The sequence below is a fragment of the Amia ocellicauda genome, chromosome 12, assembly GCF_036373705.1.
Source record: "Amia ocellicauda isolate fAmiCal2 chromosome 12, fAmiCal2.hap1, whole genome shotgun sequence".
Lineage (NCBI taxonomy): Eukaryota > Metazoa > Chordata > Actinopteri > Amiiformes > Amiidae > Amia > Amia ocellicauda.
This window is the reverse complement of record NC_089861.1, coordinates 39,919,842-39,938,072: the sequence shown is the minus strand read 5'-3', so window position 1 is coordinate 39,938,072 and position 18,231 is coordinate 39,919,842. Positions and strand designations below refer to the sequence as shown.

Genomic DNA, 18,231 nt, shown 5'->3' with positions numbered 1-18,231 from the left:
CCGAGTGGCATAGTCTACTATGACCAGCACAAATTGATACCCCGCCAGGTTCGAACCGGAGGCTTCTGAGCTTTCGGCGCTGGCCGTCCGACGTCAGACCGACCCGGTCCAGGACACTGTCCCTCAGACTTTTGTAGTCTAGGGCATCCTCGGGACGAAGCACTCGGGTGGCAGGGGAGCCAGGCGTACCGCCCACTCCGACTCCGGCCAGTCGCAACACCGGGCAGTGCGCTTGAAGATGGTAAGAAAAGCCTCCGGGTCATGAAGTGAGCACTGACTCCGGTGGTACTCGATCCCACAACCATTGAATGACCACTGCCCTTTTCACTAAAAGTCCAACGCGCTATCCATTGCGCCACAGAGCATGCCTACTGATGATGGGGCATCTCAGCGTGCTTGTACAAGTAGCATTTACAGATGTGTTTTTTTAATCGCTCTCTCTGATATAGAGATGAAAGGAAATGATGGGTTCTTCTTTTAGATAATACGACTCATGTTGACTTGACTGTGAGGGAAAGTTTTTGTCAGGCACACTGTCTGTGTGTTTGTCTGTCTATCTGTGGCTGTCTGTGTGTCTGTGGCAGTCTGTGCTTGTGGCTGTCTGTGTGTGTGTCTGTGGCTGGACCGATGGGGCTGATTGGAAACATCATCGACCTGGGTTTCTCTTCATCACAGATACATCTTTCGCTGCCCACATGCCCGAATTGCTTTTCAGCTGGATCACAGCCTCGCCCCAGGTGGGCAAAACCTCCAAAAGTGGTACAAACTCATCCACGTATTCCAGTGTTTCCGAGAAAGCTTGGCATAGTGAGTGAGAAAGTCAACCCTGACGGTGTGGCGACAGATGAGAAGCCACGGAATTGATGCACTCTGTGATGTCATAGAAGTCAGCTGTGAGAGAGTTCTGAGATGTCATCGCTGAACTGGCAGTGAAGGGAGAGGGAGAGGAAGGCAAAGCATGTACATGGCTTCTCTCGCTGACTGGGCAAGATTGGATTAATGAGAGAGTGCAAGGACGGAAATGCAGTTGTTTTCTCGAAGAGTGTAGAAGAGTTTTCTGGTCTCCTGATGGAGGCGTGGGTTCAAATACCACTTCTGACAGACTGATTTATAGCATGACCAATGCTAGGAATTGCAAAAGTGTTCTTTTATTTTCTGACACTAAGCTGTTGGTCACCTCGACTCGGTTGCATAAGTGTTGAAAGTCACGGATTCCCGCAATTCTGTGGCCGCATTCTCAAGGACATCTTCTATAATACACCTCTCAAAAAAATAAGGGAACAAGTAATCATCACAGCATAATACCAAGTCAGTTACAGTTCAGGCATATTAATCTGTACAGTTAGGAAGCCTAAGCGGTTGTGAATCACTGTCTCTTGTTTTGGTGCAAATGAAAGTGACAGCAGGTGCACCGGAGATAGGCAACAGCAAGACAACCCCAAAAAGGGAATGGTTTTGCAGGTGGTGGCCACAGACGATTGCTCTCTCCTTATCCTTCCTGACTGATTCTTCTCTAGTTTTGCCTTTTGCTAGTGTCCTTGTCACTACTGGAATTATGAGGTGCTCCCTGCAGCCCATTCAGGTTGCACAGGTAGTCCAGCTCCTCCAGTATGGCACATCCATACGTGCCGTCTGAAGAAAGTTTGCTGTGTCTCCCAGTACAGTCTCAAAAGCATGGAGGTGGGAGAGTTATGAATTATGCAATGTACGGTGAAGATCTTGAGGTTTCCTAGATTTTGATCACGGAGATCCGATGTGTGATTTAAGTGTTCCCGCAGTTTTCTTGATCAGTATATAATCTCGCGGTGGACGTATACATCCTCTCAGAATGGCCGAGTGGTCTAATTTGCCAGACTTAAGGTGTTGTTCCCTTGAAGAGTGTAGAAGGGTTTTCTCTACAGCCGGAGTAGATTCCTGCAGAGATTGACACTTGTTTTTTTGTTTCAGCAGAAACAGTGCGGAGGCGACCCAAATCCTGCTGGGGGGAGGTGTTTAAAAAAAAAAAGTTTTATCTTCTTCATAATGACATTATCCTTCAAGAAAAGACAAAGGGCATCAGATGATCAATACGTTAATACATCTCTTATAATCTCTCTTTAAAATACCAACTATTACAATGTTAACCATACATAAACAAAACAACCTATGCTTTTGTTTTTAATGTTGCTAGATCTCACAGTGATAAAATAAGGAAGATATGGTTTAACCAAAAAAGTTGATAAAACATTTCTTGGCAGAGCGCAAACAGAGGACATGTAAATAGGCTGACATTAAATTAAAGATAAGATTCTAAATAAGCTATCTTTTCTCTTCAGTCATGATGAGGAAAAATTGATAACTTGAATAATTTCATTCAGAATGACAAAGTTGCTCAATGTAAGCACATTTTTCAGAGTAACGTTAGCACAGCTTCCTACAAATTGTCTGATAGATAAGATTAAAAAAGAAATCAGCTATCGGCTATGTTACAAATGAGAATTATACTATTAATATTGTACATTTATGATCATTATGTTTGTAGTTTGGATATGTCGATAATATATTTGACAGTAAATGGGTTTTATACGGTGTGTCCAAAAAAACTAAACAAAAACCCATCCCAATTTGCGTTACGTGATCGGGACCACTCCGTGGACCACAGTGCCGAGGTCCGGACCACTCAGTCGCTGTGGTCCAGACCTTGGACCAAAAAATGTTACAACCCCTACTGCTCCGCTGTGTCAGTTGTTTCTGTAACTGAATCACAAAACTGGGTTTTGATGTGCTCCCCACGTGCGTGTTTACAACGTCACTGAAGAAAAAAAACATCGAATCTGGAACACTGACGAGAATTGGAAGAAGCCGTGGCTGTGGCTAACTGTGTCTGTGAGTAGTATAGATGGCAGCATCACTTATTTTGACAGCCGGAAGTCCCGCCCTCCCTATGTACTTTTGAACTGGAACTCCTCTCTCCTTCCCAGCACCCCCCTGGGTTACTCTTTGACCCTCCCTCCTTATGTACCATTGAACCGGAACTCCTCTCTCCTTCCCAGCACCCCCCTGGGTTACCATTTGACCCTCCCTTGTCAGCCATCTTGGATGATATCGGCCATTTTGACTGATATCGGCCATTTGTAAGGTCATAGGTCATCTGGTAAGATGGTAGCCATTTTGTTAGGGTGACATCCATCATGGTGAATGTCCAAGGGCACCTCACACTGCTGGTGTGGAGGTGTAATGTTTAATAGCATAAACTGTGTTTTTAAGGTTATATTGTTTTATGATACTGTTTAAGTAAATAAAAAGAGAATAAGAAAAGTTTTAAATACATATATATATTTAAAGTTATATTGTTTTATGCTACTATTTTAGTAAATAAAAAGAGAATAAAAGTTTTAAATACAGATATATATATATAATCAATAGGTTATATTGTTTTATGATACTGTTTTAGTAAATAAAAAGAGTATAAGAAAAGAAAAGTTTTATATTTTATTTTAGGTTATAATGTTTTATGATTTGTTTTAGTAAATTAAAAAATAAGAAAAATAAAAGTTGTATATACACATATATATTTTATTTTAGATTATGTTTGATTATACTGTTTTAGTAAATTAAAAAATAAGAAAAATAAACGTTTTATATATATTTAAGGTTACACTGTTTTATGATACTGTTTTAGTAAATTAAAAAGAAAAATTTATATTTACCCAGAGTGGGATTTGAACCCACATGTGTTTTTAGTTTATATGTTTTATGATTAGGGTTAGGATGATACTGTGTTTGCAAAATAAAAAGGTAAGAAAAAATCGATTAAGAAATGTATAGACTTACATATATTGCATGTCATTACATATATATTTAAGCAAACACAGATAAACACACATACCTATATCTCTTTAGTTTATATTTATCAATAGACAATAGAGAACAACAGTGAAATATATAGAATTATATCTGTTCATTTTGACCAGCACTGTACTTATTATATTTGTTACATTAGTGAATGCTCAAACGTAGCCTTAACATGTATCATATTTAAGAATATACTGCATTTCATTCCATTACACACACACACACACACAAACATATATATATCTTGTTAGGTTTTATTTATCAATAGACACTAAAGACATGCACAGCACTTTTCTTAGAGAGACACAGTGAAGCACTATTTGTGAATACTCATATGTAATAAATAATATATGTATATATGATTTGTTTGTGCTCAAATGTATAGAATTAATAAAATACACACACACACACACACAATGGTGACTTTTATTGTGGCAAACAAGCATTTTACAACATGGAACATAGTCAGAAGTAGAAAAAGATACTCCATGAAATGTTGTATAGATACTTGTAATCATTAATTTCTGGTTCACAACACCAACATTGGACAGAAACAAACACTGACCTGTACGGAGTAATGTCATTTCCAGCATATTCCATATATATTCTATTCAGTCTTTCACTCTTGGCTTCTTTTTCAAAGTTATACCAGGTTCTGGTGACAAAGTACATCAGGTATCTATTGTAAATAAAGTGAGAAACACTTAAGTATCTATTCCTTTGGAAATACCTTATTTTTCAAACCTACAAATACATGGTGACAACTGCAAGCATGACACACATACAAAACACAGAAATAGGGACCACACTGCAAGGATATAATAAGCACAAATGGTATTTTACTGCAAATTTTAAGTTTTGTAAAATTATTTATGTAACTTCTAGGAGTAATCTGCAAACTACATAGTGAAAATGCAGTCAGTCTTCAGGAAACACACACAGCAGACTGAAATAAGCACAACGTCATATTTATATGAACCAAAACTGCATTCTACTAAACCCTGAAACTCTGAAAAATCACTACAAACTCTATGTTTTGTAAAATGGCTTATTTCACAGACACAGAAACAAATAGGCTCACCCTCAACATATTCCAACACTTACAAAAATTATGATGTAAACTTAAAGGTTTACCAGTAGTACAGGGGTATTATTAATCTATTCATGCAACTTTTAGACACTTGTCTAATACAGAGCTAACAACTGCATTGATAGCGGGTAGCAGGGCTTTGACAATGCTGTGCGGTGGGGTTTAAAATGACTTTGTAGGCCAGGGCTTTAAAACCTTACCCCATTGTAACATTTTCAAATTAGCCTCCAACCCCTAAAATACTAAGACATGTTTTTTGTATCATATGTATCATGTTTTTATACTATGTACATTAATGTGGTTTATAATTTTGATTTAATTTGACATAATTTTATCATATTTTTAATTACAAATTCATATATATAAATAACAAATACTATATAATAATAGTAATAATAATGCAAAAACATATTAAGCAATCATATTTTTACTTACAGAATAATATATTTAAAATAACAATATAATAATTTAATAATAATAATAATAATAATTTAAAAACATATTAAACAAAACTCACCCTGACTTTGTCACAACCTCAGGATGGGGAACCTCTGCTGTAGACCCTCATCCACTCTGTCAACAGTTTGTAGGTGACATGTGCAGAAACATGAAAACTCAGTCTTGGTGGGGTGTTTCTGTCCAGTGGTCTGATCTGATACAACTTTCTACTACATTTCATATTCTATTAAAATATAACAAATTAGTAGTTCATAAAAAAGTGCTCCTGCTACTCTTATGAGTGTCTCTACAGCCCCTCATTGCTCCCTTGCATTACAGAGCATGACACGTGCTCTTCACATTGAAATTCACATTCATGTTGATGTAGGACTCGTCAACACAAAACTGTACAAAAATACATGAAATACATAAACAATACAAACATTAAGAACAGAAACCACTTTCAATCTGACATTTCACAGTATAGAAATTAAATAAGTTTGAATTACCTCATGGTTTTCCTCAGGCTCGGAGCCAGGCCCCATGTTGCCATCAGTGTCAGAAGCTGAGCGCTCTGTGTAAGATTCAGAATAACGTTCAGCTGTGTGCGGTGGAGAGGGGAAATGGAGATGCAGAGCAGGCAGAGTGTCTGTGAGACGGGTTTCTGTCCTGCTTGTCCTGCAGAGCCTCTCTTATCTGAAATGGCACTGGACACAACCAAAGCAGCAACGTCCCACAGGCAACAGGTCCTTAAGAGAGAACACTGTCAAATTTAACATTCAATAAAAGTCCACAGTTTTGACCATTTTCAGTTGAATTAATCCTCCGCATCAAATGCATTGAGACCATACACAGCTTTCAGATGCCTTGTACTTTAAGATATGTTGTATATTTAGGCTACCCTGTTATTGCTTGAATAAAATGTTATTTTATGAGAGCAGTAAGAAAAAGGGGGAACAAAGATATATAATTCAATTAATAATTTTAAGCACTCTTGCTATTAGAAATAACTAAGATGAAGGCCTAAACTGGCTATCTAGTAACTGTTTAAAAATAAATGGTTTTCCGTGAGTGTGCTAAAGAAATGAACTTCTCATTTCTGTCATTACAGTGAACTAACTGGAATACGTACAGCATACACCTAACAATTGCTAAGAATTAAATGCTTTTCTTTATGAAATGTAAGATTAGTGCTCAAAATAATTAGACATCTATATTTCTAACTGGGCTTGATTATGTTGACTGTTTATGGCTGTGCTTTGCCATTAATTCCAGTTTTCACCTTGTTCTCTATGGGTTGGTTTCAGAGCATGATTAGCACTAGTTTAAGTACATTACTCAGAATATGTCACTCACCATTGTTTGGTATACAAAATGATTTAGCCTGAAGGACAATAAAGCATTGGTATATAGTACTATACTAGGCTAGCAAAAGTAATTTACCCATGTACATAAACAACCTACAGTCTGAATTCAACCTTCTTGGCTCTGACTCACATGTACCAACTTTTAAAATCTCAATTTGACTTACTAGTAAAAGTTACAAAGTGAGAGGGATTTAACCATAGACAAAGAACGATAGGTTGCATATGCAACCCCGGTTATCTGAGAAAAGAAGGACTGCCCAAGGGGGAGGGGTTTTCAGCGTGCATCGCTGGAACGCATCGAAGACTTTTGTCTATCAAAGCTGCCATTGGCCCTTGTGCCCGTCACTCAAACAGGACCCTTCCACTTCCTGTTTGTATAAAAGGTGACGTCTGCACAAGGACTTCCTCTTTTTGCCGGGAGCTTGAACTCCCGCGCGAGCTTGCAACCCTTGGGCAGTGCTTGTTTTCTCAGATAACCGGGGTTTCATACGCAACCTATCGTTATCTTTCGAGTCAGAAGCACTGCCCAAGGGGGAGGTGTTACAGTATAACCAAACCGTCGCAAGGGAGGAGGCAGCGAGCTGGTAAGAGAGCCTGCCCCGAGGCGAACCTACTAGGAGCCGTACCAACTCTATGATAGAACCACAGGGGCCCCTTGGGCCACATCTGGGCTGCTCAGACGCGAAGACCACAGTCACGCTGAACTGGGAAGAAATAAGCAATGGTGTATCCACAGGCAACAAGACCTTGTGCCTACCATGAAGCCTAGTAATAGCAGTCTCCTGCTCTACTAGCAGGGCTAGGAGCAGGGCCAATACCCAGACCACACCATATAAGCACAGGTCGCAGTCCGTTGAGCCCGTGCTCAACATACAGCGGGCTACCCAGACTAGATAGCCACTGCTGGATAGTTCAATTACGAATAATGGAACTATATACACAGTGGACCAACAAGAACCAACTCAAGTGCCTTCCGCTGGACACCGCAGCAGTGGCCTCAGCACTAGCATAGCTAGGGCGGGGCCACAGACTGCTGGCAAAGGAACTATATACATAGCGAAGCACGAGTGCCCTCGCTAACAACAGGAGCAGTTGTCCATTCTAAACTTAATAAGGAGCGGACAAGCTCAACTGTATATTCTAAAGAACTATATACACTGCGGGGCGCAGGAGCCAGTTCATGCACCACACACATGACACAGGAGCAGGATACCCACTGCGGAAGCTAGCGGCAACAGATGCTCTAATGATGTCAATAAATGAACTATATACACAGCGGGGCACAAGAGCAAACTCAAAGCCTACTGCTGAATACAGCAGCAGCGGCCCTCAGCACAGCTAGTATAGCTAGGGAGGGGCCAAGGCCTGCTGACAAAGGAACTATGTACAATGGCGGGGTACACGTGTAAAAAACACATGCACTCCCACCTATAGAATGAACTGTATACAAGTCACAGTCCGGTAGGAAGGGATAACGGTTCTGCATTGCTTTTCCCAAGCATGCTCAACAGGGGCAGACAGGGATAGAAAAGCCAGGAGCCAGTGCCTAACAGGCTACTACGACTCAGCTGAAGCCAACACCGGATTCCCAATAGAAGGAACTGGGCCCGTCACGCCAGCCTGTACAACCGAACAAAGGTGTGTGGCAAGACCCAACTCGCAGCCGCACAGATGTCTGCCAGTGGGGCGCCTTGGAAAAAGGGCCCACGACGTGGCTACACCTTGAGTCGAGTAGGCCACCAGGTGTTCAGGCACTGGGGCTCCAGTTGACTCATAAGCCGTGGTAATGGTGTCCACAATCCAGTGCGAGAGGCGCTGCTTTGAAAGCGCCCGGCCACAAACAATTGGTCCGAACATCGAATGTCCTTGGTGCGCTTCAAATAGCACCTGAGAGCCCGCAGCAGGTCAACAGGTGTAGCCTACTCTCCTCCTCCGAAGAGAAGGGTGGAGGATGGAAAGCCATCAACTCAATAGGCCTGTTGATATGGAAAGGAGACAGCACCTTCGGGAGGAATGCAGGATTAGGTCAAAGTGTAACCCTGGAACCATCTCCTGCAAAACGGACACACACAGGGTGAACAGACAGGGCATGTGACTCGCTGACGTGATTGCCAGCAAAAATGCCGTCTTCAGTGACGCAAACCTTAAGTCATATGACTGCAAGGGCTCAAATGGGGCCTTAGAAAGCGTGTCCAGCACTACATTAAGGCGCCATGCGGGCAAAGAAGGAGCGTGGGTAGGCCTCTGCCTACGTGCACCTTTCAGAAACTGCGCTGCTAAAAAATGAGGGTCCGGAGGCTCGCCATCAATCCTGACATGACATGAGGAGAGGGCGGCTAAATAAACCTTGAGCAGCCAGTAGGGCACAGATCTGGTCCATCTTGGTGCAGCATCTCGCCCCCTGTCTTTCAGGACGTGACTAGGACCCCGCGGGTCCGGTCCCTGACAGAGGGGGCAGATCACGTCACCACTCCAAGCCGGTAGCATGCGGTGGCCACACGTGGCACAGCAGCGGGGACGGGAGGAGGAGGAACGGGGTCTCTCCATACCGTCAATACCACGCTCGATATTGTTATTTTATATATATTATTTTGTAAGTAAAAATATGATTGCTTAATATGTTTTTGCATTATTATGACTATTATTATATAGTATTTGTTATTTATATATATGAATTTGTAATTAAAAATATGATAAAATTATGTCAAATTAAATCAAAATTATAAACCACATTAATGTACATAGTAATACAACATGATACATATGATACAAAAAAACATGTCTTAGTATTTTAGGGGTTGGAGGCTAATATGAAAATGTTAAAATGGGGTAAGGTTTTGAAGCCCTGGCCTACAAAGTCATTTTAAACCCCACCGCACAGCATTGTCAAAGCCCTGCTACCCGCTATCAATGCAGTTGTTAGCTCTGTAGTAGACAAGTGTCTAAAAGTTGCATGAATAGATTAATAATACCCCTGTACTACTGGTAAACCTTTAAGTTTACATCATAACAAGTGTTGGAATATGTTGAGGGTGAGCCTATTTGTTTCTGTGTCTGTGAAATAAGCCATTTTACAAAACACAGAGTTTGTAGTGATTTTTCAGAGTTTCAGGGTTTAGTAGAATGCAGTTTTGGTTCATATAAATATGACGTTGTGCTTATTTCAGTCTGCTGTGTGTGTTTCCTGAAGACTGATTGCATTTTCACTATGTAGTTTGCAGATTACTCCTAGAAGTTATATAAATAATTTTACAAAACTTAAAATTTGCAGTAAAATACTATTTGTGCTTATTATATCCTTGCAATGTGGTCCCTATTTCTGTGTTTTGTATGTGTGTCATGCTTGCAGTTGTCACCATGTATTTGTAGGTTTGAAAAATAAGGTATTTCCAAAGGAATAGAAACTTAAGTGTTTCTCACTTTATTTACAATAGATACCTGATGTACTTTGTCACCAGAACCTGGTATAACTTTGAAAAAGAAGCCAAGAGTGAAAGACTGAATAGAATATATATGGAATATGCTGGAAATGACATTACTCTGTACAGGTCAGTGTTTCTTTCTGTCCAATGTTGGTGTTGTGAACAAGAAATTAATGATTACAAGTATCTATAAAACATTTCATGGAGTATCTTTTTCTACTTCTGACTATGTTCCATGTTGTAAAATGCTTGTTTGTCACAATAAAAGTCACCATTGTGTGTGTGTGTGTGTGTGTGTGTGTATTTTATTAATTCTATACATTAAAGCACAAACAAATCATATATACATATATTATTTATTACATATGAGTATTCACAAATAGTGCTTCACTGTGTCTCTCTAAGAAAAGTGGTGTGCATGTCTTTAGTGTCTATTGATAAATAAAACCTAACAAGATATATATATATGTTTGTGTGTGTGTGTGTGTGTGTGTGTAATTGAATGAAATGCAGTATATTCTTAAATATGATACATGTTAAGGCTACATTTGAGCATTCACTAATGTAACAAATATAATAAGTACAGTGCTGGTCAAAATGTACAGATATAATTCTATACATTTCACTGTTGTTCTCTATTGTCTATTGATAAATATAAACTAAAGAGATTATAGGTATGTGTGTTTATCTGTGTTTGCTTAAATATATATGTAATGACATGCAATATATGTAAGTCTATACATTTCTTAATTGATTTTTTCTTACCTTTTTATTTTGCAAACACAGTATCATCCTAAGCCTAATCATAAAACATATAAACTAAAAACACATGTGGGTTCAAATCCCACTCTGAGTAAATATTCATATTTCTTTTTAATTTACTAAAACAGTATCATAAAACATTGTAACCTTAAATATATATAAAACGTTTATTTTCTTAAATGTATACAATATAATCTTGTATATATATAAAACTTTTATTTTTCTTATTTTTTAATTTACTAAAACAAATCATAAAACATTTTAACCTAAAATAAAATATAAAACTTTTATTATCTTATTCTCTATATAACCTTAAATATATATATATATATATTTAAAACTTTTCTTATTTTTTTATTTACTAAAACAGTTTCATAAAACAATATAACCTAATATATATATATAACTTTTCTTATTCTTTTTATTTACTAAAACAGTATCATAAAACAATATAATCTTATATATATATATATATATATATATATATATATATATATATATATATATATATATATATATATGTATTTAAAACTTCTATTTTCTTATTCTCTATATAAACTTATATATATATATATATATATATATATATATATATATATATATATATATATATTTAAAATGTTTCTTATTTTTTAATTTACCAAAACAGTTTCATAAAACAATATAACCTATATATATATATATATATAACTTTTCTTATTCTTTTTATTTACTTAAACAGTATCATAAAACATTACAACCTAAAATATATAAAACTTTTATTTTCTTATTTCTTAATTTTCCAACACAGTATCATGAAAACAATATAACCTTAAAAACACAGTTTACGCTATTAAACGTTACATCTCCACACCAGCAGGGTGAGGTGCACTTGGACACTCACCATGATGGATGTCACCCTAACAAAATGGCTACCATCTTACCAGATGACCTATGACCTTACAAATGGCCGATATCAGCCAAGATGGCTGACATCCAAAATAGCCGATATCATCCAAGATGGCTGACAAGGGAGGGTCAAATGGTAACCCAAGGGGGGTGCTGGGAAGGAGAGAGGAGTTCCCGTTCAAAGGTTCATAGGGAGGGCGGGACTTCCAGCTGTCAAAATAAGTGATGCCGCCATCTATACTACTTCTGTGGCTGTCTGTGGCTGGACCGGAGGGTTGGACCTGGGTTTCTCTTCATTACGAATACATCTTTCGCTGCCCAGGTGCCCACATGCCTGACCTGCTTTTCAGCTGGATCACAGCTCCGCCCCAGCAGGGTAGAGCATCCAAAAATGGTACAAACTCATCCACGTATTGCAGTGTTTCCGGGAGAGCTGGCATACTGAGCGAGAAAGTCAACACTGACAGTGTGGCGAGAGACATAATGTATGTGCTCTGTAATGTCATTGCTGTCAGGTGAGAGATTTCTATGATGTCATCGCTGATATAGCAGTGAAGTGAGAGGAAGAGGAAGGGATAGCACGTGTGTGGGCTCACTGGCTGCCTCAGCTAGAATGGGTGAATGAGAGAGTGCAGGAACGGAACGCAGGAAATATACAATTGTATGTGACAGGCCGCTGTCTGTCACGGCACGGCTGCTGCTGACGTCTGCTGATGAGGTGCTCATGTGCCACAGCTGTGTTGTCACTCCCTCGCTAACAGGCTGTGGACTCACGGTTGTGGGCAATGAGCACCGAGGCGATTGTGACGTCAGTGGCAGCTGTGCCTTCTCTATTTAATCCCTCTCCTTCCCAGATGGAGGCAGCTAACCCGCTGAGAAGGAGGACTGACACTCCCAACCCTGACTGCCCGGAGCACCCTGTTTTGTGTGGATGTTTCGTTTTGGTTGTTTTTACCCCTTGTATTTTGTCCCGTTTACCCTGTGAACCACAATAAAGCCCGGACACCAACGGAACCAGAGATTCTCTCCATCCCTGTGTCTGGCTTTTACATTGTATTATGCATATTCTGAATCGATTTGTAATGTATATTCATGATTTATTGATTGAAAGAGTTCTGTTTCTTCTGGCTAAACTTGTTTGCACATTGAATATTGAATTGTAGTGTCTGTGTGTGTGTGTGTGTGTGTGTGTGTGTGTGTCACTAGAAGTCCAGCACACTATCCATTGTGGCACAGAACCACAAAACTGTACGACGAAGATACTCTTCTGCATGCCTGCAGATGACCGGGCGTCTCAGCGTGATTTGACAAGTAGCATTTACAGTTGTGTTTTTTAAATCCCTGTCTCGCTGATTTTGAGACGGATGGAAATGATGGGTTCTTCTATTTGGTAAAATGGCTTTGCTCACTCGAGAGGCAGCCAGGTTAAGCGGGCAATAATGCACAAGTAGCTCTGTCTTGCGAATCTTGGAACTGTCCATTGGACGTACACGGCGTCAGTCGTCAAGAAATGTCAAACAAGGAATGCCCACAACGATGGTGGGATAGAAAGCCACGGGTGCAAAATACAACGGCTTAGTAGTCCATGGCCTTAAGTACAAGGCCACCTGATCCAGCTGTTCCCGGAGATGCAACTGACACGGAGGGGGACTGGTACAGTGACAGTGGCTAGGAAAAGAAGCAGCGTATGAGGTCTTGATAGTCAAGCAAGGATTTGGGACAAAGTTGGCATTCCAGAAAAGTAAGAAGTGAAGGCATCAGCGAGGCACTTGACTGCAAGATACCTCTGGCTGTCACGAGGAAGCCCAGCAAGCTCTAAGTTTCATGAAGTGAGCACTGACTCTGGTGGGACTCGAACCCACAACCTTTGAATGACCACTGCCCTTTTCACTAGAAGTCCAACGCGCTATCCATTAAGCCACAGAGCCACACAAGACATTTGTCACCATACTGTTCTGCACGCCTACTGATGACGGGGCATCTCAGCGTGCTTGTAGAAGTAGCATTTTCAGATGTGTTTTTTAATCCCTGTCTCGCTGATATTGACACAAAAGGAAATGATGGGTTCTTCTTTTAGATAATGCGGCTCATGTTGACTTGACTGTGAGGGGAAGTATTTGTCAAGCACACTGTCTTTGTCTGTCTGGCTGTCTGTGTGTGTCTGTGCTTGTGTGTGTGTGTCTCTGTGTGTGATGTGGGACAGTGCCCTGTCTGAGTGCCAAATATATTATATTCCCACCATTGTTGCAGCAAGATTGTGTAACCCATATATGAATTTAAGCTTTGTGTATGGCTCCGGAGAGGACAGGTACAGTAGTTCTGTGCAGGTGATTTTTAGAAAAACATTTTCATCCAAGGACATAGAAAGAACATAATGTAAGACACAGGAGACGTGTGTGTTAAAGTTTGAGGTACCTCATTACCATCATCTAGTTGCCCAGAAACCAAAGGGAGTCCTCTTGTATATGATAGCAAGTTCTTTAGAAAAACTTTAGATGTGTCTTGCCCAGTGACCATCTCCGGAGCGCTTCGTTGTAGCTCAATAAACTTTTTTGGTATTATTTCAGTTAAATCAGGTCCTGATTATTCCTTGTCCGCCTGTTTATTGAGGGAGTAAAATTTGTCCCTATTAGTGCGTCTGTGTCTGTGTCTCTGTGTGTGTGTGTCTGTGGAGGGTTGACATATTTGATATCCATAACATCAGAGCAGATGAGCTGAACATGTTTCTCATTATGCACACTGGGCACACTATATTGAATAGCGATAACACTACACACATATGAACACCAAATTATTGCTGAATCTATAGTTATGTTAACTCTGAAAATGATAAAATGATCATCTGAAACACACAACAATAAAGCAACGAACATCATTCCACAAAGCAAAGCGAGCACATACAAGGATACTGTAAATTGTAACTGTACGCATACACTAATGTACAAGCACAATGACCATGAACTCAGACCCAATTCTTGGTGGGGGGGGTTTAAGACTAGAAAAGTCACTGGTGCCATCACTGGTATACATTGATTACAGATCGGGCCCTGTGTTCAGTGTGGCCACTGCTACCTACCTACATACCAGAGGAGGCTGGTGCATAGAGGTGCGAGAGAGCAGTTCTGGATCAAACACACCTGCTGCTGCGCTCTGCTCTCCAATGCGCACTGCAGGTCAGTCTCAGGACCAGACAGTGCGCAGTAAGTTGACCATTGAAATACTCTTGCTGTGCTGGATTTTATTTCTGCTATGACACTGACAATTTGATGAATGGTGATAGCTAGTTTAGGGTTACCATACATCAGAGGAGGCTGGTCCACAGAGGCAGAGGAGGTTGCTCCTCCTCTATCTTTGAGTGTTTAGCTGTTACTGTTTCTTCAGTTATATTTGTACTATATTACCTTGTTATAGTGTTAAAATGTATTTTCATTTAATAGTGTGGTTTTTCAAAGTAAATACTTTTTATATACATTAATCATATTAACTAAAACAAATATGATTTTCTTTTTAGTAAAAATAATACTAATCGTTAATGTTATTTATTGTTTGTTATTGATTGTTAAAAAAATATGTTTTAGCTCACAAGTTTTTGTGTTCTTTTCTTGGTAAATCATTTTAGCACCTTTTTGCCATGTATTGAACAAATAAGTGCTGTTTTTTATTTGACCTATTTGTATATATTTGCACAGTATATAATGTTACATAAGGGTCCAGGGATTGAATGTTACACTCATAACTTATTGTTCAGACATTAATACATAGATTTTGTTTTGCATGTAAATACTTGTTTGACGTTACAACACTTTGTTGTAAAAGGTACTTCTTAACATACAGTGTTAAAGATGCATTCTAGTGATGTTGGGGGGAGTTGTGTACCCATTCTCTCCAGTCAGGCATTTTCTTTATTTTTGCATATTAAGGGGACCCTATTTTGTTCACTAATACCATTCCCTCTTGCACTGAACACATGCTCAAGGAATGTGTCCATATTGAAGCACTTTTGGGGGTGAGGCGGGTGGAAAAGTTGTCTGTATTGTCTTGTGTTCATGGCAAGAAGGCATCACCGTTGTCTATTGTGTTCATTTTAAAATACATTTGTCACTAGCAAATGGTAGCAAATATGGTGGTACATTAATGCTGGATTGTTATGAATAGCCCAGCTTATCCTTGTAATTTGCTTCAATCTTGACTTACAAACTGAGTTTTTAAAACCAATTTTAAAAGCATGCCCCCAGACCCCCCTAGCAGACCTCTCTGTAATAATCATGGCCTCCTTATGGCCCCCGCCCCATTTTCAAAATCCTAGAATCAGTGAAATGATTTTTGTCCTGTTTTTCATGTTGTACAGAATTGATTTCTTATTATCATGGTTGTACAGTAAACTGTGCAATTTATTAATTCGGGACCGTTTAGCCTGGAGCTTAGGCTCACTCATATCTTCCTCTTGAAAGTGGCGACTGCAGACGATAGTATGAGGGGTTATGCTGAACTGCTCACACCAAATATTTTGTATCCACTTTTTGAGAGTATCTTCCATGGTAGGGAAAGTATGAAAAGAAAGCTCAACACGCAGTTGAACTAGAGGAAGCCTCACGCAGCGGGACATCTGATACCCCACTCCCCCGCTGTTATTGTGAAAATGGTGCGGTCGAAACACTTGGCCAGTCAGATGTGCGGAACACACTGATGTGCATTTTGCAGCTCAGCAAAGCGGAAACTGACTAGCGAGTCAAAATGCCTCACCAAAGGCAAAAATCAGGGGACAGAGAGGAAAAGGAATCGAAAGAAGCAGAGAGGCAATGGCCACATTTCTTGCAAGGCATGAACACCAGGTATGATAGGCGAAGCTGAACATGGCAAAAGTGAGGAGCTGGTAGACTCGCAAATAAAACGTCAGCTAGAAAGCTTAACCTTTAAGTAACGTTAGCACATTCACTTCACTAGATAAGAAAAAAAAACACTGCTTCACTGGCCATGAGAAGGGCTGTGTACCAACCCGGTATTAAACGGGCCCCGGTGCTAAATGATTAAAGACTGTAGTATTGATGAGCTCCGACGTTACGGTTCTTTTGAACGTGTCGGTGTCATTGGAAATCACGCAGCTGCAGCCGCTGCTCTGCTCTGTCGGACTGACACACACACACACACACACACTATGGCAGGGATGGCGAACCCGTAATGCAACGTCTGAATTTCAGTGTGATTACATACACAATAAAATAGCACCCTTCCCAGTAGCTAGAAATACCACGCATTAGGCTGCTATGGGTTAGATCATGGGTTTTCAAACCGGTCCTGGAGTACCCCCTGCCCTGCTGGTTTTTGTTCCAATTTAGGTTTTAATTACTTAATTGAATGGTATATTGCTTTGTTAGGTCAATTAAGGATTCAATTAAGCAATTTAAGACCTCAGTTGCAGTGAACATTTTGTCAGGGTTCACATCGCAAAATGTGAGACAAATTCACCTCCATTTGCGATGTATTTTCTTCATCAATTCGCTGATTCTGCGATGCATTAAAATACGTTTTTCCGTCCCAAATCAAGCATCGAAAATGCGTATAAGCAATGCTGAGGTACCTCCCCTTTAAGATACGCGTATTTTTTTTATTTTATTGTGACGCCCGAGAGGCGGCCCGCACTCCGTGCCCTGTTACCCGAATCCCGTCCCTCATTGGCCAGCGGGTCTGTCACTCATACAGGGCAGGGCTGTAGCTTTCCAATTACACCAGACACGCCCATATCCGAGTACTTGGCTGCGCTGCGGGTTTGTGTGAGAACAAATAATCACCACTTTTGATAATTGGTAGACCAATTTAAGTTGCTAATCAAGCAACTCGTGTTGCTAAGCAAAATTATATTTGATTAGCATAACTACTATGCAAATTTGAGACAACAAAATGTACGCTGCAGTTGGAACAAAAACCAGCAGGGCAGGGGGTACTCCAGGACCGGTTTGAAAACCACTGGGTTAGACGATTGCACTGACTCCTTTTTTCACACGCAAAATTACATCGAGAGCAACAGACATGGACGGTCACTACTACTGAGTTCAGGCAATAATTATTATGCATGCTATTTAAAGTCGTTCACATTGTCTGGCAAACCCAGCGGATTGTACATCACGCATCACACTCCCCTCACACAGACGCACACAAAGAAAGATATAGAGAGACACAGAGAGAGACAGATAGAGAGAGAGAGAGAGCGCTACAGTAATTAACGGAGCACAAGAGGTGGCCGCCGAGGCCACACAAAACACGACAAAGTCAGCACAGTTTCCAAATCGACCCTATTATTTAAAATATATTCAAACTCGGCATTTACGTTTTCAAAGGAGCACAATCTGCCGGTTGTCGTGGTTGGATCGATCCATAATAATGCTAACAATGTTCCAATTTACCAACTTACATAGCTAGCTAGCGTTAACTA

The 18,231-nt window shown here is 40.1% G+C and overlaps 1 non-coding gene across 1 annotated transcript; it reads right to left on the bottom strand.

The window, feature by feature from the left end:
• Positions 1 to 13,638: 13,638 nt before the first annotated feature.
• On the bottom strand, positions 13,639 to 13,729 carry trnar-ucu (transfer RNA arginine (anticodon UCU)). Its single transcript is given in 2 exon segments — positions 13,639 to 13,674; positions 13,693 to 13,729. It is a non-coding gene; the product is annotated as a tRNA-Arg (tRNA).
• Between the last annotated feature and the right edge of the window lie 4,502 nt (positions 13,730 to 18,231).